The sequence below is a fragment of the Mizuhopecten yessoensis genome, unplaced genomic scaffold (genome assembly GCF_002113885.1).
Source record: "Mizuhopecten yessoensis strain PY_sf001 unplaced genomic scaffold, ASM211388v2 scaffold8213, whole genome shotgun sequence".
NCBI classification, from domain to species: Eukaryota; Metazoa; Mollusca; class Bivalvia; order Pectinida; family Pectinidae; genus Mizuhopecten; species Mizuhopecten yessoensis.
The window spans coordinates 1,523,860-1,549,107 of NW_018407435.1; the positions used below are offsets into that span (position 1 = coordinate 1,523,860).

Below are 25,248 nucleotides of genomic sequence, written 5' to 3' on the forward strand. Positions count from 1 at the left end.
AGCAACTTCAACCTTCATTCATGGGGAGGGTCGAGTATTTTTTCCCTGATCTACAGTGGGAAAATTCCTCGACTGTGTTGGGGGGGTTCTTCGATGTCTGTAATCTGAAGATGATCCTGATAAACTCAGGATAACACTACATTTAATCACTTTTTAAAGGTGTATGTAGTCAAGGCTGTAGACTCATTTCTTTCCTGTATTACAGTGCTAATTTAATTTGACAATTTACATTCTAAGTAGATAAACAAATTTTGTCGTACTTTTACATGACAGTCTAAATACAGGGATCCACATGCACAGGCTCAGTGCTTTTGTGTGGCCGAGAGCTTCATACTTAAATGTGATTTATGCGAGAAATGTATTCCGTTACTGCATTTTTAATTCAAACATTTAACCTGAGAACTGTAAATAATCTAAAAAAATAAAATAATCCCATTTACTACACGGTATGATTTCAAAATTAAACACAAACTGTCTGTCGTCTGTGAAGAAAACTGTTTGCCAAAGAAAATGAAAAGCAACAATACAATATTTAATGAAAGTAACTTTTTCATAATATACTTTTTTTTTAATAAACTGAATAAAACCTACATATTTGCAACATTGAATTGGGTATAGAGCAAAATCCAGGAGGTAATTTATCTTAATTTAGTGTGATAGAGATCTGACAAGTTACATACAATAATATGGGTCAGTATATTATTGGACACTTGGTATGAATGTAGTTGGGATGGGGCAAATAGTTAGTCCACCCACTTGGAAAACTTAAGACCCCTGAGAAAAAATCTTTTAACATGTTGGTGAGAATTGACCCTGAACAGCTGGGAGTGACCACTGATGACCAGCATTCAGGGCCTTCTGAGGAAGTTGGGCCCCTTATAACTGACCAGGGTCAGAGAAAGCATGGTCACTGTAAATTTACAGCCTATAATATAAAACATCAGACATCCTTGACATTTTGGAGGAAATCCCCACAGCCCATCCGACCAAAACTTGCAATTTATTTCCTTATTTCCTGTTTCCAGTATCATATAAAGATATTTAGCTTTTTAGGTATTTTTAAAAAATCTACAATTACAGTTTTTCAAAACCAAGAGTTAATTTTCTTTGTCAAAATGAGCTCTTTTGAAATATTGATTAACAGTAAATCTTCAAAAGTCTTCATGAAGTCTAAATTATGACTAAACAGAAAATGGGGTAACTGTGTATCACCAATCAAAGAAGTATTCTACAATCTAATTGCAATAAAATTTACATCAATTCAAAAGTAGATTCAGAATAAATATTATTCTATCATCACTGGGAGAAAAAAAAAAAATCATCATATTTTTGGATATCTTAATCAATACCAAATGAGGAATACAGAAAAATGTCAAATTTACTGAAATTGGGACAACATAAAATAACTACCAAATTGTAATACTATACAACAAACATTAGTTCAGATGTGTAAACAGTTTTTTCCCCCCAGTCAACTAAGTATTAAGATTTTGTAAATTACCACTAAAAATGACATATAATTCAGTCTGCATTAAATAAGTCATCTAAATATTATGGTCATCCCTTATCAATACCTGTAGTTACCTGTTTATCTTGACACAGAGTAAAGCTTCCTGACAATTGATTGGCTTTTACCTAGGTGTGTAATTGACCACTTCCTTACAGGTAAATGCTCCTAATTATCAAGACACTAATGGTCAGTCTGCAGAAATGCTGTCCAAACAAAAGATCACAAAATCCGTTGGAGCCAATCATTGACCAGTTGACCAATGCTTGCCGTTTTAATCTCTGTTTAATCGGCCACCAGAATACCCTGGGGAGCTGGTCAATCGAGAAAAAACCGCGGGAATTTGCACAGGTAAAGAGCCTTTTCGCAGGTATGAGAGATCATGGAATTTATTGAATTAGAATAAGATATCATGATAAGACCAGTACGAATCATTTAAAAACTGGGCAAAATTAATTCAGACATAAAATTATGCTAGCAAAGTTTATTCATATATGACAGGTCGAACGTGCAAACGCGTACCGCATACCTGAAACCTTATCAGCATAACAAAAGTCGATCACAGTCACACGGGCACAGATTGTGATGACTGCCTAGTTCAAGGGGTGCGGAGGAATAGGATATAATTTTCAACATCAGTCTTGACTCTTTAATTTCACGGAGAGGAAATATCACATATCAGCATATCATGGTCAATTCTATATTTTCCTCAAAACGCGCACCTGCAGTTTTTACAGGCGAAAACTGTCGCAAATAACAGGAATTGAATAAGTTAACATATATAATCCAATAATTGCTTAAAATGTCTACATTCTGATGTGGTAGTTGTAATTTGTTCCCAACAATCACTTTTAAATTCTTGAAAAAAGGACTGAATTCACCGTTCCGCAAGAACAGGTATTCTACTGTAGGTAAAACACACCAACAAACTTGTAAACAAATACAAGACACGCTCCCTACGAAACGACGAATTTTCCAACGAAACACATTTTTAACTGCAGAAATTGACGAGATTTTAATCTAATTTGTTGTCAAGCTTTATAGGATAATAGAGAGACAAACTTGCCAGGAATTTGCCTAGGAAGATAACCCCCTACAACTTCTAAGCCACATGGTTCGCAGCCCAGCCATTCGGGTATTCAAGCCTCGTAGCGTCCCTTTAATTTCCAAGATTTGTATATATTTCTGCGTTTTTAAACTTATAAAAGTTGTAAGTGCTTACCTTTAACTTTCGTAAATCCCATATATATTTGTGAATCAAGTTGTTAATAATCCGAAAACACTTTTTAAAATCTCCATAACAGTGCGCACTGTAGTTCTCCGTATCACAACTGAAGCATCCAACTTTCTAGCCTATCGGTGTGTGTATGGGGAGGGATCACGTGACAGACTTTCAAACTTGGGATCAAAAGATTTCTCGTGACGTCACTCTGCTTCTCTTAAAAGTCCTACAGCTATTTTCTTAACACAGGATGTTCGGTATGATCGCATTCAATACAAAATTTGTTAACTTCATGATTGGAAAAATACAGTTATTTGTAGATGGTATTGTAAAATCCTTGTCAGATTTTTACAAAAATCACCCTAGGTGTAAATTAAATCCAGTTTTGAGAATTACTTTTTAAAGGAATGATAGGTTACAGGGAAATGTATGGGTTAGCTTTGTTCAAGACAAAGTATAGCGATTATTGTTGAAAAATGTTCACAGTCAATTTCAGGAGGAAACATTTACTAGTTTATTAAATTTGTTGACTGTTCTAAAAAAAAATATAGTCTCACACATATGCATTAGTGAAATACATGTAGTAGCAATGTAATTTAGTGTGTATATAGACCCATCTATATAGAAATGTGAAATATTCTCATTTTATAAGTAATTAAGTGGTGTTTTATTTTCAAGAAATACAAATTCTATCTTTTTTGCAATAAACATGTAAAAAAAAAAGTTTTAATTTTCCAGATATCTGCACACATTTTTTTCTGCTTGATTTTTAATTAATGACCAAATTAAAATCTCATTTCCTGATCTGAAAATCTATCTAACACCTTTATATCCCGTGTGTATAATTTGTCACAATGTCAGGTAAAAGTCCATTGCCTTGGGCAGTCCAGCAGTGCTAGTGGTCCCTCAACTGTTATACCTAGGTAAGAAATGAGTTAGAATAGGAACGTATGCTATTGAAACTAAATCTCTTCATGTTCAGCTTGAATTTCTGTCTGGATAGGACAATTTCTTGACTGGATTTGGAAATACTTTTAGTATACTGATATTCTTTCAGGCCTATGAATCTGTTTACAATCAATGTTCTGTCTCTACAAAATATAATTGCAGATTTACAATTTTTTTTGAAGGAGTCAATCTGATTTAATTTTTACCTATGCTTGCCCGTAAGTTAACCAGACTGGTCAGTAGAGACTGTAGTTGTTAATCATGACAGTCCAACAAAGTTTGGGTCATTCTGCAGCAAACTACATGTCAAATACACAGTCACCTGTCATTTTTACCTGTGTAGTAGCCTTATTTAGGAGAAGGTAGGACAGCCGTGATAAATGACATATCTTCACTCCAACCAAACTAATTTTCTGCACAGTTACATTTCAAAAAAATCATCATTAATAAAACTAGGTATAACTTTTTGAGTACAGAGGAATTTTCTACGCACTAACAACTTAATTAAATAAGGACATTATTTTCTTGAGAAGACGTATTGGGTGAAGAATACCTTTTAGTGAGTGTCATGTTGCAAGGTTTCAAACAAGGTAGTGTTTGTCATCTTACTACTTTCAGTGAAGTAAGTGGAAATTCTTTAATTGTATTTCTTTAAAATTGAGCAAAATTTGAAAGAATGGAGGATGCAATTTCGTTTGAAACCTGTTTTTGTTAAAGAAAATCTCCTGTAAATATTTTTTTTCTTTCTTCAAATTTTCAAATCAGTCTCCCAAAGTATCTAAATTCTTCTGTAATCGTAGGAAAGATTATCAACTCCAGAAGAAAAATCTTAAATTATCTCATGAAATATCCTAACATCAAAACCGAGATATAGTTGGTTTTAAATTACACCTGCAAAACCTTCAACCATTAGAGATTTCTGAATTTTAAAAGTGGTTTAGTACAGGGAAATTACAAGCACATATCTACATCCCTCTGTGGTAAATTTGGTTTTAACGTGTGGTAGCTGACAAAATTTTTACTTAATTAAAGAAAGGTGTGTCCAGAATAAAAGGGCAGGGATTCTATTGGCTTAGGACTGGAATTGACCCCTGGAATGACCAAGAGCCCTAAATCAACAAATACCACCAAACATTGGTAGAGAGGGGTCAAGTTTGAATGGACAAAGTCAGACCAAAATCTCCAAAATAAACAAAGAATTTGGAACACGGAAGCATGGATTTAGAAGCTGAAAAGTAGAAACCCATCTCTTTATTGAAAATTGAGGAAATCAAAATTAAAAGATTGATCTGTTGCAAACATGACACCGATTTGAAAATAGGGATTATATTGAAAAAATAATAATCTGAGAATCAAGTCAAAAGGAGTTTGAAAATGGATTATCAAGGAACCAGGGGCTGGGGATGCAACAAGTTACAGGAGCTGAAAGATCTTCCCTATAAAAATAAGCTGTGGGAGTGGGCATTAGGGAGAAGGGGTTGGCAGGAAATTACCATGGCACCTACATACAGGTCTATCATTTCCACCCCAAAGCAATAAGCTTGATAATATGGTAATAATTTGGGGGCCTGGGTCGGATAACTGACCTCTGGCTTTTCGACACCAATTCTAAAATAGAACCAAGGAGTGGTCAATTTATAAATGTTTCTGTTTGTGATAATTTAGTTTTTTTTTCCATAGATTGAAGCAATATCCCATCTGAATTATACATCCTGCGTGTGCTATGCCTGGACAGAAAACAGTTGTTATACAAGTATAATGAAGCAGTCCATATGCTTCTCATCACACCTCTGGCCCTCGAACGTCATACTGACGCTACCAGAAGGGGGCTAGCTAGCATGGTGTGCTCAAAACACACCCACATCAGTTGTCCTAACATCAAATCTTCTTATGGGAATAATAGCCTCCTTATGCTTTAATTTGTTTCAAAACATTTCCCTGTCATCTAGAATTATTTAATAAACGCTTTCAAATGATGTTATGTTAAATTTGCCTTGTGTATATCTAGTGATCAAATTTTCAAATTAAAAGTATTTTCGTTTTAAAAGAGAAATTAGATATACATGTAAAATCTTACAACAGAATGTAATTTTAAATATTATAAATACATGAGGAATTTCGTAAGAAAAAAGTTTGACTAATTTCTTTAAAGACATTTACTATTTTTTGGATGAAAGAAACACAACACACAATACAGTGCAATATAAGCAAAGACAGCAAAAAGATAATTTCTTTTAATTCAATAAACATTCATGTTTATTTCTTATGTGAATTATTTTACGTTGTTGCATTTGCATCAGTCTACATGGAAAGCTAACAAGTACATGTTTATACATTAAAGCCAGCAGGCTTGTCCGTATCCCTCATCTCCACTGTATATATACACTGTCTCAGACAATCTCCACATAATTGACCATGCTAATGCACCAGTCAGGGAAGGGCTGGGGAAGGGCTTCTGTGTGCACATTATAATTCTATTTTATGAAATTGTTCCAGTCAATGTGGGAGTATTTCTTCATCTCCTCCGGAAGCTGAGTCAAACACGCTAACCATCTGCACCGATTTTGATAGATATTTATCAAAACTCAATCTATATAATTAAGAGGAGATCCCATTGTTGGCCATGCATGATTCTCTGTAAGGGCATTGCTTTGATTACCACACTTAATCAACCTTACACAGACTTTTTTCATTCATAAAAGGATTCAAACAAGAAGAAACCTAATCAGTAATCTAGATAGAAAACATATGTATATTGTAAATAAGCTCCAAAAAGTGTTCTCATGGATTTATAGATAAAGCAGAAAATCTTAATCTTTGTCATACAAATTATTGCTCCATTCATGAAACGAGTAAGAAATTTCAAACAAGACAAATCTGCAAGCATAAATGATTAGACATCAGAAAACACAAAACACATGTTAAAAATAATGTTTCCTTCACACCAAAGAGTTCCGAAACTCCTAGAATCTCTGAACAGGAAGCTGAACTCTTCTTGTAGTTATATCGGTGTGTTTACACAAAGCCAGGAGCATCATTAAAGCCATCCATGGAGTACAAATGTATACAAATGGTACGGAATCAAAGTCCACATAAAAGGGTGCGGGGAGGGGACTGTGTATTGACTTATATTCACACTATTTATCTCGACCCTTTAATCTTGTCAGCATCCACTTGGAGTAATTCGGTGGAGAGCTTGGCACATTTGTTTAAATACTTGCTCATAGAGAATAATTTCGCCCTTTCACGAGATCTTTGAACTGTGTTAACTATCTGTTTCCTGTGAAGACACTCAAGGGCAGATAACTGTAGTTGGCAGATGTTTTAACACATTTTATGCATATCAAATTTAAAATGTGTTGTTAGAGACAGAGGACCATCTTGTTACTGTGTTGGATGTTAATTACTGTAATTAAACAGATAATTTGTTCTACTTTGAGATTTTAGAATATTCTCAATTCTCTTCTTCCTGTCAGGACACTCAAGGGCAGATAACTCTTTGTGACATATGCTTTACATCTTTATAAGCTAGTAGAAAGTGAAAACTTTGATTGTCACGATAAAACAGAAATAGTACAGTAAATATGCTTCCTACAGTCACACTTTCTGTGTTTATAACAAAGTCATAAAATGTCCTTTTGTAAAGCATTGTCTCATGCACATCCAATTCTGAAACCAATTTTGCCTGAGTTAATTAATTTGTTAATTTGTCTGGGGTTAATTTTAATCTTATTTCACTGTAAAAGGAACTTACTTCTTATGTCATCTGGGGTTCAAATATATATCACTGTATAGCAAACATATTTCTTTTATTACTGGGATTTTATCAAATATGTTTGATAGCGGACTGAATTCTTATAACCCAGGGGGTTTGTTATATACATATTTTACTGTATCGAGAACCAATTTTTTGGTCCCCTGGAATTCCTTATCAACTTATTCTACTGTCAAGAAATATTTTCTTAGTTCCCCTTGAATTCATTATTAAACGTATTACTGCACCATACTTCCTAAAGAATCAAGCCTAGCCAATCTTAATGTTCCTCTTCATAGAGACATTCAAGGGCAAGTAATTCTATATGACAGACTTTGTATCAGTGATTTCATTTCTGTGATAAATACGACTTTTCCTATTGTACACAAAGATTTTCATCATCAACATGCCGTCCGAATAATTCAAGAGCATATCTCAGGTATTGTAAGCTGCAGTGTAGGTATTTAACTTTACACTGTCGCTTTTGATATTGACAAAACATCTTCAAGACTTCATTTTCATATGCATTTTTCTTTTGAAACAAGAGGCCTAGAGGTATTGCTCATCTTGGTATTTAAATAATAATGGCAAAAATATTCGTATTTAATATCAAACTGCAAATATCCAAATATTGGCCCTATATCTTAGCAACACCCTTATTGTATTTAAGGTCTGTTCCCTCTTTCCCCATTGAGGTGGGGGCATGGTTTATACAACATTAAATTCTATTAGGCCAATGATGCTCTACATCAAGTTTATCTTAGATCCCTTCGTCTGTATGGAACAAAAAGGATTTTAACATTTACCTCTGTTTATCTTATTGGGCCAAGCCCCTCTGCCCCCAAGGGGACCACACCCTCCACCTTCGGGCAGGTGAGCTAAAATTGAATTGTGCATTATTCCGACAAGACTTAAATAACTCTGAATCCTTGTCATCTTTGATATGTCACGTGTCAATGGTCCATTTCCTGCAATGGTCTTTCATCAAATTATATGTTAGTGGCTATTTCTTCAAGGTGTTACAAAATGACCGTCAAGGGCAGACAACTCAGAGTGTAAATAGGTGACGGATGCAGATAATTATGTTTCGTGCTGACATCTGTTAATCTTCTTCTTTACAACTACAGTACTTTGAATACAACCAGTATTCAATTATAGATAACAATTTTCGCCTTTGACATCCTCAGTGACATCTGCGGACCTATTTGATTGTCTGTTTACTCGACAGTGCTCTAAGTGGCGTTTATAACTAGGTCCTCGGCACTTCCATTGAGTGAGGATGACGTTTCCTGTATGTCAGACATGATGGCTAACACTAGTGGTCAAAAGTTGTAGTCATCCACTGTGATTTTTTTATTTTAAGAATTACTCTGACCAGATATAAGTTACCAAGGTATATACGAAGGTTATAGGTCATAATTTAGAATTTATGATCTATCAGTAAAAATGTATTGTTTCAAACTCCTTTGTCAGGACAGTTTTATCAAAATTATTTTAAAGTCAAAAGAAAATCTAGGGAAAAGGGATATGAATGAATAGGCAATGAGTGAGGTATGGTTAAGAAAAGCATGAAGAGTTTTTTTGATGGAAGAAAAGTGGAGACAGACAAGAATGAAAGAGAGTGAAGATCAGGTAGCAAAGGAGGGAGAAGGATTATAGCATTTGATAGAGATGATAAGTAGAGGAAAAAGGAAGAAAGAGAAGGGTAAAAATAGAAATTTAAAATTTAAAATTGAAAGGTCGTTTATAAATTTGTTTATAATTTTCATTTCAAAATTGATGTATACATTAAATCAAATCCAAAGTTACAGAATCCATTAATTTAGCCACCGTTGGAGAGAATTTATATAGGCTTTGCCTGTTATTCCATCCAATTGAGTTTGTAACAACCTTGTCAATAAAATTTGTTGAAAGAAAGAAAATTGAAAGCAGAGGAAGAGGGAAGGGGAAAAGAAGATAAAACGACGGGACAAGAGGAGGATGAAGAGAGGAATGAATAGGAATAAAAGAAAAGAGAAAGAGAAAGGAAAAGATGAGGATGAAGAGAGGAATACAGAAAGCAGATGAGGATGAAGAGGGGAATACAGAAAGCAGATGAGGATGAAGAGGGGAATACAGAAAGAAGATGAGGATGAAGAGGGGATTACAGAAAGAAGATAAGGATGAAGAGGGGAATACATAAAGAAGAAGAAGATGAAGAGGGGAATACATAAAGAAGAAGAAGATGAAGAGGGGAATACATAAAGAAGATGAGGATGAAGAGGGTTATACAGAAAAAAGATGAAGATGAAGAGGGGAAGAGAGGAGGGAGAAGATGAGGATGAAGAAAGAAAGAGGTGAAAAAAAGAAAGTGTATTGAGGAGCCCTGATGATGGAGGAAATGGGGATAAACAGATAGGCAATACAAGAAACACAGGTTGAGGGGAAGAAAGGAAAGAGCATACGGATAGGTGAAGAGTATTTTATATGGATGGGGAGAGATAATGTTGTTATCAGGAGGAAAAGAGTGAGGAGAAGAGTTAAATACTGTGCAAACAACGACACAATGTTTGGTTTATAGTTATGTAGTATCTTTGACTAGAAACTTTAGCTGTCTTGTTGAATTCAAGACTTCGTCAAACTGTACATAAGTAATACCACTGTGGATATATTGATTATGAACGGGTACCGTAGTTAAACAAGGATGTTCCAGGTGAGGAGATAAACAATTTACTTAATTAACAGTCTTTGATATTATCTATTATAACATATGCATAGGTGATGCAACAATTCAGTTTACATAAACATTTCAGGTATTTCACAATTTATTTCAATCATAATTGCCAGATTTTTAAAAGAATTCATCTTATCGTATTCATCACTATATCTTTCATTATAGGTAAACTTATTCAACAGACACTCCTCGTGTCTCATGAAACAGTATGGTTGTTGTTGAATAGAAAACTAAAATTCATTTAAATTTATTTTCTTTCATGCGTTTTGTTGCATTCCTTTATCCTTATGGTAATTGTAGCATACCAAATATCAAAAAAATCTATATTCTTTTAAATGCATACTTTGTCGTATGTCAATGTGTCTACCGGTAGATGGTCCATTTATCACAATCAACCATTCAAAGGTCATGATAATAAATATCTACATTCCAGTTTCTAGCTGTTGGCAATCTTTTCGATCATCACAAGATGCAGGAATAGAAATGAACCAAGCCAGATAACACATGGAATATTGTACTACATGCGAAAATCTCATTTTCTTCTTGTATATGTTCAGAAAACTGTTGATAGGAACGATAAGATACAAGAACAGATGAATTACAGACAAATATAGTGGTGACAATATAAAATATGAAAATAATTACCTGGTTTCATATCAAAACCATAACAAATTGGTGTCAAGTTTTAATCCCTAAAGCACAGTCGACAAATGTTATCTTTCAAAATCAGATAGCTGATTTATCACCAAGTGTCGACCCTGTTGTGTTGGTAGATCAATATTAACAATTAAAGGTTAATATTTCAATATCCCAGTCAGGAACATGTATAGGTATTTAGTGTCAGGAGAACTTACCTGTGGAGACCCTGACACTTCAGTTTGGTGGAGGTGTGAGTTAGACCTCAGAGAGGATATGTACAGAATAGTACTGGAACAGTTACTCTTTGTTCTGTACTCCCAGGGGCCCAGGGCAATGCACGACTTTCTAATATCTGTACATAGTGATAAATATATATATGTATAATGTGATGTCAAGTGAACCTTAGTTTTCACCATGACAAGGTCAAGTGACTAGCTTGACCTATTAGTGTTATGATTACTTGACCTTCAGCTATATCATGAGGTCATACTTTAAAAAAAAAATTCTCTTTTCCTCCACTCCCTACATTGGTGTGTTCACTAAATTTTAAAGGATACATTGACTGATAAGAACATATCTATAATTAATCGTTATTCCACACTATTCTGAAACTCAGAACTCAAAAAGTCCACACTTCAGTTCTATCCAAACAAAACCATCTTTATATTTCATTAAATACTTTGATAAATGCTACAACATTGAGCAAATATTAACTTCTTCAAATACTTCAACAAATACTGTAGCAAATACTTCAAATACTTCAACAAATACTTCAAATACTTCAACAAATACTGTAGCAAATACTTCAAATACTACAACAAATATTGTAGCAAATACTTCAAATACTTCAACAAATACTGTAGCAAATACTTCAAATACTACAATGAGTACTGCAGCAAATATTTAAACAGTCAATACTATAGCACTGAACAAATATTTTATCAAATACTTCAGCACTGAGCAAATACGACAGCTGTGAGCATTGATGAGCACGTTTAAACATTTTTTTTTATTTTTTTGTAAAAAAATCCATGAAATTTGATTGATTTTATTTTGTAGGAATGTCTTGTCTGATCACAGAAACAAAGAAAATATCTTAAAACTTTTAAAGGAACATAAGAATAATCGACCTGCTGTCTCTCTTTTCTTAACTCTTCATATCTTCAGAGAGAGAAATGAAATTGAAATTTTGAGGCGTTTAATCTGAGCGTATAACCTGCAGATAATCAGATAGAGTTATCAGTGATCTGAGTCTGTACACATGAGCCTACACAGATGTACTGATGCATATCTAGACATAAAATCTCACCTGATAGCTCAATAATTTGATAGTAATTACTTTCCCTGTTAGCCTCGGGAGATAAACTGATGAATTGAAGTAGATAACTTTTCTATAATATCTCGGCTGTCTGGGTTTAATGAATTTATGATACCTATAATGAACATGTATTGCTGATTATAATGTATATTGCATGTACATGTGAATACAATTATCATAAATTTGAAACAATGTCCCACAAACAGTGTACATGTGTTGGATGGCACTTTTAAGCAATAAAAATACACCTTAAATATAGATTTTATCATGACCTTATCAATGTCAGGATTGAAAAATATTCACCACATCAATTTCAATGACAACTCTCCATTGTAAACCTGTCAAAATTCTCCTAAACATGATTGATAATTGGAACAGCAAATCCCTTACAGAATTAAATGAATGCTAATTAATTTATAACAACATATACACTGTACAGAATGACTTATATCTCATTAATACACATAAAGATGTATATTTATTTTCACTAAAATTAAGGCTCCCATCCACCTAGTTGTTTAATACAGCACCATTATTGGGAAGTAAATATATAACATGCAGGTGGTATGGCTATATCTTCTGTTAACAATAAAGAGTAAATATGAAAAAAAACACCCAAAATACAATTACTTTTCAACCACATCTATCATCGAGTAAAAAAAAAAAAGTCTCCCTTCAAAATTATGATATTTGTGGTAAGTAAGTTGTCTTTTTCAAACCATCAGAAATTATTTCATAATACGGATACACTATATCTGAATGTAAAAATCATAGTGAGACTGATTATTTTCTTAAATGAAATGAGACATGTGTTGAGAAATACCATTTTACTAGTCTGTCCAGATTTGTTACTGTGGTGATAGGTATACATCTATAGCTATAAGTCTGGTGGTGAGACTTACTGGGGTGATAGGGATACATCTATATATATAGGTCTGGTGGTGATACTTACTGGGGTGATAGGTATACATCTCTAGCTATAGGTCTGGTGTGGAGACTTACTGGCGTGATAGGTATACATCTATAGGTATAAGTCTGGTGGGGAGTCTTACTGGGGTGATAGGTATACATCTCTAGCTATAGGTCTGGTGGTGATACTTACTGGGGTGATAGGGATACATTTATAGCTATAGGTCTGGTGGTGATACTTACTGGGGTGATAGGTATAAATCTATAGCTATAAGTCTGATGGGGAGACTTACTGGGGGGATCGGTATACATCTATAGCTATTAGTCTGATGGGGAGACTTACTGGGTGATAGGTATACATTTATAGCTATAGGTCTGGTGTGGAGACTTACTGGGGTGAGAGGTATACATCTATATATATAGGTCTGGTGGTGATACTTACTGGGGTGATAGGGATACATTTATAGCTATAGGTCTGGTGGTGAGACTTATTTGGGTGGTAGGTATACATCTATAGCTGGTGGTGAGACTTACTGGGGTGATCGGGATACATCTATAGCTATACGTCTGGTGGGGAGACTTACTGGGTGATAGGTATACATATATAGCTATAAGTCTGGGGTGGAGACTTACTGGGGTGATAGGTATACATCTATATATATAGGTCTGGTGGTGAGACTTACTGGGGTGATAGGTATACATCTATAGCTATAAGTCTGGTGGGGAGACTTACTGGGGTGGTAGATATACATCTATAGCTATAAGTCTGGTGGTGAGACTTACTGGGGTGATAGGTATATGATGGCCTGTTAATTGGCATTGCATCACACCTATCTCACTGAACTCTCCCACAGGGATCCAGCCTGCTTCATCATATGGCCCCCTAGCTGGTCCAGGGCTACAGATGCTGGTCTAATTAATCATCTCATGATGGGCCTCTTGATAAGAATAACAGATTATGTAAAAAAGATAATGAAGATGTATACCAATGATTGCTACTCCTATACAGTAACTTCCTCTGAGGTAACACACATCAGCATCTTGTGTTATACAACGCTCCATATCAGTAAGGCTCCATACAGTAGTCTGTGTCTCTAGACTGAAGTAGGTATATCTACCTGGAGTGTACACTGGTATAGGTTTACAGTGTGTACTTCAGATTCCTACTACCCCTATACTATTTCATATCCTGTAACATGATCTCATGGCACAATGGTTCAGGCTTATCTTCACTGGGTTAGTATCATAATTATTCCTTCACATTCTGGAATAAACCTGCCTTTTCTGTACATAAATTATGGGGTATGTTGTGCTTCTGAATGAGAGCTATAAACATAATCAAAAATGAGTTCTGTTTAAGTCTACCAAGCTGTACAAATAGGACAAGCATATTAGGAAGTAAATTTATGATAGGCTCGTGTCATACCAATAATTGGGAGTACATAGTATAAGACTTTTTACAGGACAACTTTTAATTTAAAAAGATGCATCTTGGAGGAAAACTCATAGTTTCACCTTCATATTCGACTATAGAAATCAGCTGAATTCCTTCCTCTTGATTTTAGTGCAAATTAAATTTTTTAGCAGAGAAAACTATGGCATTTTATGATATTAATGCTTTTAAGAAGTGTTCATTGTAAGTATTTTTTAGATATTTAAATGATTTTTTTTTCAGTTTCTACCTTGGGGAAATTTATCAATGGTTAGCAATTATAGATGTCGCATTTGATTATTTATAAAAAAAACCCACTTCAGACTTAGTGCACAAAAAGCATTTCAACCTAAATAACACAAAAAAAAAGAAGGAAAGGAAGGAAATTTCAGTCAGGTCACTGAAAGAAACATTTCAAAATAAATTCCAAAGTTTAAATACTATTTGTCCACCATTAAGTAAACAAGTACACAGACAATTTGAGAGAACAACTGTTGGTTACCTATCCCAAACTTCCTGTCATCTAGCACAGGAAGTAATCCAACATAACTATCCTGGCTAGTCTACTGATATCTAACCCCAAAAGACAGTCCCATTTCCTACTGTCACCCTAGACAAATGGCAGCCAGCTGGCCCCTTAAACAGAGTCAATAGCCCCTGGCTCCTAAACCCTTAATGTATGTAGAAACTTAATTCCAACTGATTACTTGATCTTCATGTAAGGAGCAATGTGTATACTGCTACACGTTTCTGTCTTTCATTCATTTCCCAGAATTTTAATTATCATTAATTATTCTAATTTTAACTTAAAACAGAACATGCTTGAAATGAAATGAGGTTTGAGGTCAGAGACCATCTAGGAACAAAAAAGTTTCTATTTAAGCTTATTATAAAAAGAAGAAAACCATTGCTATATTGTCAGAAATGAAGACACATACATTCACTGTTTCTTCGTCTTATTTTAATGCCATGGATTAGTTGTAAGTTGCGCCTTGTTCATTATTATTGCCAAAACAACCTACGACTAATCCATGCATTCTCCTACCATCATTCCATTGAAAACAGGCGTAATAACGAAAACAGGAATACTATGGCATGATGCCCCTCACTTATATCCATGTACAATAACATCTTTATATAATGCTCCTCATTTCTGTTCAATACAACCTTGATATAATGCCCCTTGTTTATAAATATAGTAAAACCTTAATATAACGCCCCTTGTTCATCAATATGGTAAAACCTTGATATAATGCCCCTTGTTCATCAATATGGTAAAACCTTAATATAAAGCCCTTGTTCATAAATATGGTAAAACCTTGATATAATCCCCTTGTTCATAAATATGGTAAAACCTTGATATAATGCCCTTGTTCATAAATATGGTAAAACCTTGATATAATGCCCCTTGTTCATAAATATGATAAAACCTTGATATAATGCCCCGTGTTCATAAAAATGGTAAAACCTTGATATAATGCCCCTTGTTCATAAAAATGGTAAAACCTTGATATAATGGCCCTTGTTCATAAATATGGTAAAACCTTGATATAATGCCCTTGTTCATAAATATGGTAAAACCTTGATATAATGCCCCTTGTTCATAAATATGATAAAACCTTGATATAATGCCCCGTGTTCATAAAAATGGTAAAACCTTGATATAATGCCCCTTGTTCATAAAAATGGTAAAACCTTGATATAATGCCCTTGTTCATAAATATGGTAAAACCTTGATATAATGCCCCTTGTTCATAAATATGGTAAAACCTTGATATAATGCCCTATTTCATAAATATGGTAAAACCTTGATATAATGCCCCTTGTTCATAACAAGAGGCCCATGGGCCTTAACGGTCACCTGAGTCTATAGTATTTATTTTTGTTGTTGAAATATGTACCAATTTGAGTAAAAAATAGTATAATGTTAACTTAACTTTGTCAGGACCATGAGCTGATCATTCCTAGACCAATTTTAAGTGAGATCGGCCTATTAGAACTTAGTAGCAAAATAGCGGCCATGGCAGCCAAATTGTATTTCTGATTGACCCGAAAAATAACAACACTTTGTCAGGACCATGATTCGATCATTCCTACAAAGTTTCAGTTCAATCGGCCAAGTAGATCTTTACTTTAAGTTTGAAATAGTTTTCCAAAATGGCAGCCGTGGTGGCCATATTGGATTTCTGATCGACCCGAAAAATAACAACACTTTGTCAGGACCATGAGTCAATCATTCCTACAAAGTTTCAGTTCAATCGGCCTAGCAGAACTTGACTTTAAGTTTGAAATATGTTTTCAAAATGGTGGCCGTGGCGGCCATATTGGATTTATGATTGACCTGAAAAATAACAACACTTTGTCAGGACCATGAGTCGATCATTCCTACAAACTTTAAGTTCAATCGGTCCAGCAGAACTTGACTTTAAGTTTGAAATAGGTTTTCAAAATGGCGGCCGTGGCGGCCATATTGGATTTCTGATCGACCCAAAAAATAACAACACTTTGTCAGGACCATGAGGCGATCATTCCTACTAACTTTCAGTTCAATCGGCCCAGCAGAACTTGACTTTAAGTTTGAAATGTAAAATGTTAACGGACGACGGACGACGACGGACGAAAACGGATAGCAATAGGTCACTTGAGCTAAAGCTCAGGTGACCTAAAAATGGTAAAACCTTGATATAACGCCCCTTGTTCATAAAAATGGTTAAACCTTGATATAACGCCCCTTGTTCATAAAAATGGTAAAACCTTGATATAATGCCCCTCTTTTATACACAATAAAACTTTGAGATAAACCTCAATCTAACGTCTCGGTTCCTTTTTCCCCCCTAACTTACTGCCAACATATTTCAAGGTCTCATGTATCTTTTTTGACAATTTCTTTACCCATCTTCCTTGATGTATTGCCAATCCTCTTTATAATGCCACAATTATGCTTGACAAATGAATGATGATGGCAGTATAACAAAGTTTTACTTTACTTATAATTATCATAATGAAATATTTTCTAGAAAGCAAAGCACAATTACTGACACAACAAGTCTGGTTTAACAGTCAGCAGTTTTTTTTTAGATTTTGTCCTTAAAAATATTTATATTGCAGCCCTACTACCCTGAACATGTTCGACTGCATTTGATTATCAAATCTGCTTTGGTAAACATCATTAAAGAGCAAGACCTCATTAACTCCATGATTGATTGATCAGACCTCAACTTTTCAAAGTCTTGTTAGATGAACAATGAAATAATCGAAAACATTAAATATGACATCTTCATTTGGACTTTTGAAGAAATTTAAAATAATTAAATCAACTGCTTAATTATATAGGTTTGACACTAAACATAAGCATATTTTGTTACTTATTTTGAAATCTTATATAAAAATATCCTGGTTTGATGTTTGATATTTAATTTGTCCGTAAGCTGTCAATACTTTAGATGTAGGTTTCCATGAAGCAGGCACATTAATTGCTGAGAAGTGTAACTGATTAATTCTGTGGAAGTCTGTGTACAAATTCTCTGTAAATGGACCCTTGGGATTATCTATAGTAAACAGAGACATACAGTCTTACAGTAAACACCTGATTGATCTTGATTTATCTGATAATTTGATCTGTTGGTCAGTGAACCTTACCTCCCTAATTGGTCTGGTCAAGATACATCAACATCTCCCTGAGCTGAACATGTTGCATCAGTGTGTTTTATTCTGTGATGATTATTTGGAGACATACTAAAACGAGTTTCTATCACCACAACATAAATGTATGATATGATAATCAACACCAAATAATCATCTATAATAAAATAGATAACAGAGCACGAAAAATCACTGCCAGACTGGAATTGAAACCCAGTGACTCCAAATTTGACATTCTAAGCGACTGAGCTACCTCACCGCTGGCAATCCAACCAGACCAGTTCTGCCTCCATTCCTTTCACTATTTCAAATTTGCATCTTTTCCTTTCTCCTCCTCTTTTTCATCTTAATTGTATTTGTCTTATACTTATTTCACACGGCGCATAAGGAGATAGCACTAGAAAGTCTTTCACACACATATCCACGTTAAATAGGTTTGAATTTTCTTTTTTATATTTTCAATGTAAATTTCAAAAATGTTCGCAGGTTAATTTTTTTAGATTCAAAAGGACACAATAATGGTTATTTGGAACATTTAATTGCATTGAACATATTTTCCTTTGTAGCTAGCTTTTGTAACAATGTTTCTTCAATCTAACATAGAAAATATTATATAAGAAGAAAAGTACTACAGGCATCCTAAAACACTTACAACTATTTGGAATTTGATTCAAAGCAGTTTTATATTCAACCTATTTTACAAATTGAAACAAGTTTTCAGCTTTCAAAAGTGCTGGGAAGATTTACAGAGAAGCAATTTTTAACTTTCTTGTAATACCTAGAGTTGTTGCCCTTTATAGCCCGCAGTTCACTCCACTTCGTATCAATCCATCAGCGATCGTGAGAAGTCTCCTGAAAAAAGAAATGAGAATTGAAAAATAAAATAAACTAGAATTATCTACTCTTGATAAATTATCATTGGTTCAAAAGACTTTTCACTCAATATCTCCTGATACTCACGTTCCCTCTAAAATTCTGGCTGTTCTTATTTTCCAAAGTGTATCTTTCAAAAGTATCACCATTCAGCAGTACACAGAGAGCTACATAACTTTAAATTTCTCTCCACGATAGTTTATGAAAGACAAAATACACCATAAAAATTAAATACTCGATCTCAAAAGTGTGTACAAAATCAACATTGATGGAATATTAATTCAATATAATTAACAAGTAGTCTCCCCTTAAAATAACATGTATTTGATCCATTTTCAATTTCACAAGGCCACTGAATTTTTTTCCATCTGTTATAAATTTGAAGCATGATATATTGCTTCTTCGGTGGACTAGGGGATTTACAATTCCAACAGGGGTCACAGAGTTGAAAGCGGTTCCTGAACTTTCTTTGTGTGTGAAAATTCGGTAACCCAAATATTGTCTTGCAGTGATACAAGAAAACCTATTTTGGTTGAAATTAGTGTTTATTTTCATTTTAGTCACATTTTAAATGTCTCTGGTGTCATTGAAATGGCTGTATGCTTTATAACCAATGATGTGAGCCTTAGAAAAATACAAAATTCAAAGTCTGGTTAACTGAGAATAATAACTTTCAATAATATTTGTTTTTCTCTACAAAAACAGAAGGTAAAGATAAGTTAACTTTAGAATGAGAATGTGAAGTATCAGTGACATCATGCCTTTACTGATATATCAGCAATATTTTTGAATCTAAGTAATTTAAGAAAATCAAATCTGATAAGATGTGTTTGGGTGGTGTAAAGATAACCAGCAGGATACTTGGTGTATAATACCGTTCTGGCCCTATTCACTAGCATGTAGTGCTCTCCTTTATCAACACAGATGGATTTTGAATTTATTTCAGTGAGACAGTTTTACCTGTAAATGAGGCTATTCTACAGGATAACATTCAAATTACCATGGAAATTATTTTTGTAAAATCAAGTTTCAAACCACATTTACATCACAAAATATATTTTCAAAAATCAACATAATAATCTACTTATCATTGATGCATTAAGTCCTTATATCAATATATACATCATTTCTCTGTTGAATTTTTAAATTTCATTTAAAATTTCCCTTTAAGAGGGCCCCGTGTCCTTTCCATATACTTCATCAGCTGGTTTCCACGGGGACAAAGGGTGGATTATAACAGTACTTTATAAAAGGGGTAAACACGAATTCCGACACTGACGCTGGGTCAGGTTGTTTTACCTGTGTCAACCATCCCCAGGTGTACTCTGCTGCCCAGGTATCTGGACAGTACCCGGCCAGGTACTTGAGGAGCTACCTGTAAGAGTGGAAGGTTTCCCTGGGAGTGACAAACTCTGGTATTAGATATGTTACCTAGCCACCTGTAAAATGTACACCTGAGTCTACCTGGCCACAGACACACCTTGTTCAATGATCGTGAGCACTGTGCTGTAGTAATTGTTTGCCATATCACTAGGGAAAAAACCTGTTTTCACCAAAAACAATTCTCGTGTTGAAAAGAACATACTGACATCAAAGTTATTTTCTGTCCATACAATATTTGTTTATTATTGTCCCAAAGTAACTTAAACGAAAGAGAAAAATAAGCTTTGCCGCTATGAGTGATACTAACACTTGCCAAGCCTTTGTATTTAGGAAAGGAGACGTCTGACTTTTCACCCTGGATTTTTTGTCTTTGGAAATATAAGCTGAATTCTCTTGTTCTAATGCAATAAAAGCATTGCATAGAACAGCTTCAACCATCTCATAACTATTATGACAAATAGCAGCCATTTTAAGTATGTTTTAGACATTTGTTTTATTGTGTCACACTGGTTTTTTTCTGATGAAATATCGGAAAGGCCAGCAAGATATAGTCTGCTGTGATCAGTCATATTGAATTCTACTGTATATGTGTAGCGGAACTTGACTAGGTCGATTTTCGGTGACCAGGTAGCTCAATCGGTACAGTGTCCATCTAGAGTTCTCTTTCTCCTATTACACATTTACTGGAACTTGACAAGTTTAATACGAAATGATTATAGTAGCTACTTCAAGGCATTTGTCATATTTCAGTTGGCATTCATATTGACTATGAATGCCAACTGAAAGCTGTTCAAGAGTTAGAATCATTTATGTGAAAAACCGATCATGAAAAGTGTGATTTGTTTGGTAATTCTCAATATATTGAACCAATTAACTCATTCACCCCTGAAGACACAATTGAACTCTTCCAATTCAAATGTTGGAATAGTTCATCATGAAATTTCAGGGGTGATTGAGTTAAAGAAGTTGTACGTTACGAGTCTACTCTACAATATGCTATAGAACGATCGTCTGAAAAATGGATGGGCTTAACACCAGGCATGGGCTTATCATTGGCAAAAAGTGACAGGAATTTAAAGACATACATACTATAGTGAATATGTAACAACAAAAACACATTTACAAGTACAGAAAGAAATTCAAATATTATAGGACAAAACAGTGGGACTACTGCAAGTCTACAATGCTCCTTGCCAACAATTTGATTTGTCATTCTTGCACCTAACATTGACAGACACACTGACCCATATGAAATAATTCACAGGTTGACTGGAATATTTTGTTGACATCATATTGCTCCTAAGACCTTCAAACTTTTGAAGGATATATTATAATTATTGTCAATTTCTATTTGCAGACAAGGCCAACACAGACACCATACACAACCTCAATAGGATTTCTTGTTTATATCTGTTCTATTTTAATGTAAATTTTTATTTGTAGGAAACATTCCTGATGCACGGAACCAACATTTTTTCTCTCTCACAAAATGTGTCTTATCTGTGTTACGAATGTAAAGCAGAACCGCTAGATTGCCGTTTAAATTTTGAAACTGATCACATAAATACAGTTACATGATACATGTTATTTAAAACCATAGAAGGGCTTGTAAGTCAATATACCCCACAAAAATTTGAGAGAAACTATTTAAACAGATATAAAGCACTCTACGTTTATGAGTTACCTTGACAATTTATATGTCAAATAATTGTGTAACTCAAGTTCAACTTGTATTGACGTAGAGATTTAAATATCCCGACTCGCCTCTGAAGATCTTAATCAAAAGTGTAGAGTGTCGTATACAAAAATTATTTGTTGCTATGTCAGAATTTTAAATCTGAACAAAATCTGACCCTATTTTGTGCATAATTGATCGACCAATCAGATTGACTGGGGTTCTGGGGTTCTGGGGTCGCCCACGGTTCGGAGAAGGGTAGCCTTCCCCTGTTGTCACGGAAATCCTATTGACACTGACACTTGTGGTGCATTGTGGATTATTATAGCGTGGCCTCTCGTTTACCAGACCAAGGGTACACACACAGGTACACCCGGAGTCAGTGAGCCTGATAAGGGGCCGGCTAAACCCCTTCAACAAAGCGCCTAGTTAGATTAGCAGTCCACCGTTTTTTTCCTTACTTTGCTTTTCCATTCATTTTCATATCAAAAGTAAAAGTGCATTCATTTCATATCCAACTTCCTGGAATAAGACGGAATATAAAAATTTGATCTTCTTAGAATAAAACCATTTTTGATTTTTCATAAAATCCCTTGTTTGTACTTTACTTGACGATAATTCTTTTAAATCTTATCATAAAGGGACAATTACAAATATTAGTCTTGGTATACAAGTATTAAGAGTCTTATAGAAAATCAAACAACGATTGTTTGGTATCTTCACATAAAAGTGTATCACCAGACTTTGAATAACTTTAAATTTTAATTTCTATTACACATACATTGATTGGCACATATAGGTAAAAGATAAATTTCAATAAATGAAGATTTTAGGATTTGAAACTAACCAGGAAAACCTGCTGTATTTGTTGACAGACTGGTGACTCGACTTGAATGCTATTTGACTGGGGTGACCATTGTGGGGTGATTTGATCTGTTTAAGGGGACAAAGTAGGGTCACGGGTACTGGGGACAGACAAAGCAAGAAAAGGGTTTTAGGGAGTAGAGACAACTGATGACAGATAAAGGGCAGACTGGAATCCAGTAACAAACCCTGTCTGACCACCGGTAGCCGATACCCAAAGGAACGTTTTGACTCCAGGAACAACAGAACATATTTGAAAAGAAGACATCTGGTTGAAACCTCATTTCATTCAACAATGCATCGGAATGCTGTTTGAGATTCTTAAAGACTATAAACTTAATCAAATTGATGGTTTCTTTATCATTTAAGGATTGAAAATGTCCATAAATTAAGAACTAATTCATGCACACATTGGAATTAAAAAAAAAAAAATTAACGACCATTGTAGCAAAATTTATTTCTGTGTATCAATGTTTTTTTATCAATTGTGAAATGAGCAATGTACTTTTAGAGTACAATGCACTGGGATAAAACCACCTTGTGATTTATTTTTTCATTTATAACAGAAAATTAAAACTCATCAATAAAAGAGTATGCCATACATATTTAATTTTCAATGTAAAATCATAGATCATACATGCCAAGTCTTCTCTTCTGATCTTTCACCCTCATTTTTTGACTTCTGAAATCAGCGAAATTCCCTATAAATTTGCTTTTTGCTCAAATCAAATTTTTTTTTAATTATCTAGTCAAATAGAAGCCGTTTAAAGTTCTTTATAGACATTTTCAGATTTTGCTAAAGAGATTCTCTCCCCCTTTTCCCCCCTCCGTAAGGAGAGTGTGCATACAGGTATTATCATAAATTTTGCCTGGATTGAATTTTACTAACTTCAGGAAAATAATGTTCACATGAAAAATCTCAACAACTTTGACCCAACAGATTTATTCCTAGAAAGATCCCTGTGTCACTGCCAACACCTGTGGTTATAGAATTGGAAACTTAAACATTGGCATGACAGTAGATTTTATTAATGATTTCTGAAAAAAACATACCTTGCAGAATTTTTATGAAAAATAATAAAGACGAAATAATCAAACGAAAAAATTGATAGTAATGTTCTAAGAGAAACATAATTGCAACAGACAAGTGCAGGATTCAAACCCAGGACTACCGCTTACAATACCATTGTTCTAACCAACTGATCTATGTGATCAGCTAGCTGTATCCCCTTACTGATTGGTTTTGATGGTTTTACGTCCGCTAGCTATTACAGCCTTGCGGCCAGTATCAATGAGACGCACTCTCTTATATCCAAAGGGGAAATTAAGGGGAAGTTACTGTTGGTATACAAAACTAAAGTGGAACTCTCTGGTGTTTTTTTCTACTTAGGGACAGGGATCCCTTAAATTAACAGTTTCATCAAATGCTTCAATAAAAAGATTTTGTTGAAGTCAATCATAAGTTGTCATTTGAAAGTATTTTTCATACTGAAGGGAAATTGTGACACAAATAAAACTGATACACCTGGTAACCATGGGTTTAGAAAAAAACATTTTATCAATTATACTTTTGACCAGTATTACTATGCTTTTATTTATCGAATAAAATTCTGTTATATTCAATAATAAGAAACATGCATGAAATCAAAATTATGTAAAGGACATCATCCTACACACTTACAATGAATGAATGAATGAATGGATGGACGAATGAATGAATGGATGAATGAATGAATGAATGAATGAATGAATGATGAATGAATGAATGAGTGAGTGAATGAATGAATGAATGAATGAGTGAATGAATGAATGAATAAGTCTTCTACACCTTAGAATATTTCTTAATTTTTGTTTAACTACAACTTATTTGAAAATTAATGAAAATCGTGAAAACTAAAAAAGATTATTTAATTTGCACTACAAAACATAAAGGTAATATTTGATGAGTAAGGTACAAACACAACTTTGCTAATTGTTTTATTTTTATTTTCATTAAACCACAAAATATATAGAATGTCATCCTTCTTCATAACAGAGTCAACAAGCCATGTGATGTACTGCCTCGGTAGATAAATGTTACAGGGTAATACATCATTTGAGGGAGGGTTATAACACAACACAATCAAAAACATTATCTTACTCACACATCCTGCTAAAAGGTTGCCGACACCTTCACTTCACAATATCGTATAATGGTGAAAACCTGAGCTTTACAATATTACACAAAAGAACCTAACCCATCATAGAAAACGCTTCTATTTAATAAAAAGAAGCATCTGAAATGCATTCTCTCCTGTAAGAGTTAAGCCATTGACTCGTATGCACACTCTTATGCATATACCACAAGATTAAAAACACCAATTCCTGTT

At 34.2% G+C, this 25,248-nt stretch overlaps 1 protein-coding gene across 7 annotated transcripts in view; it reads right to left on the minus strand.

Annotated features, from left to right (window-relative positions):
* LOC110455387 (fibroblast growth factor receptor 4-like) overlaps positions 1-25,248 on the minus strand; it is a 108,386-nt gene that overhangs the window by 30,266 nt on the left and 52,872 nt on the right. For 4 of the 7 annotated variants that reach the window (XM_021505489.1, XM_021505488.1, XM_021505491.1 and 1 more), the window contains one exon: positions 18,863-18,936. The gene's annotated coding sequence lies outside the window, so the exon portion shown is untranslated. Of the gene's footprint in view, positions 1-2,729; positions 2,874-10,998; positions 11,100-18,862; positions 18,937-25,248 lie in introns of those variants that run through there. The other 3 variants (XM_021505494.1, XM_021505487.1, XM_021505493.1) reach the window with 2 other exon arrangements.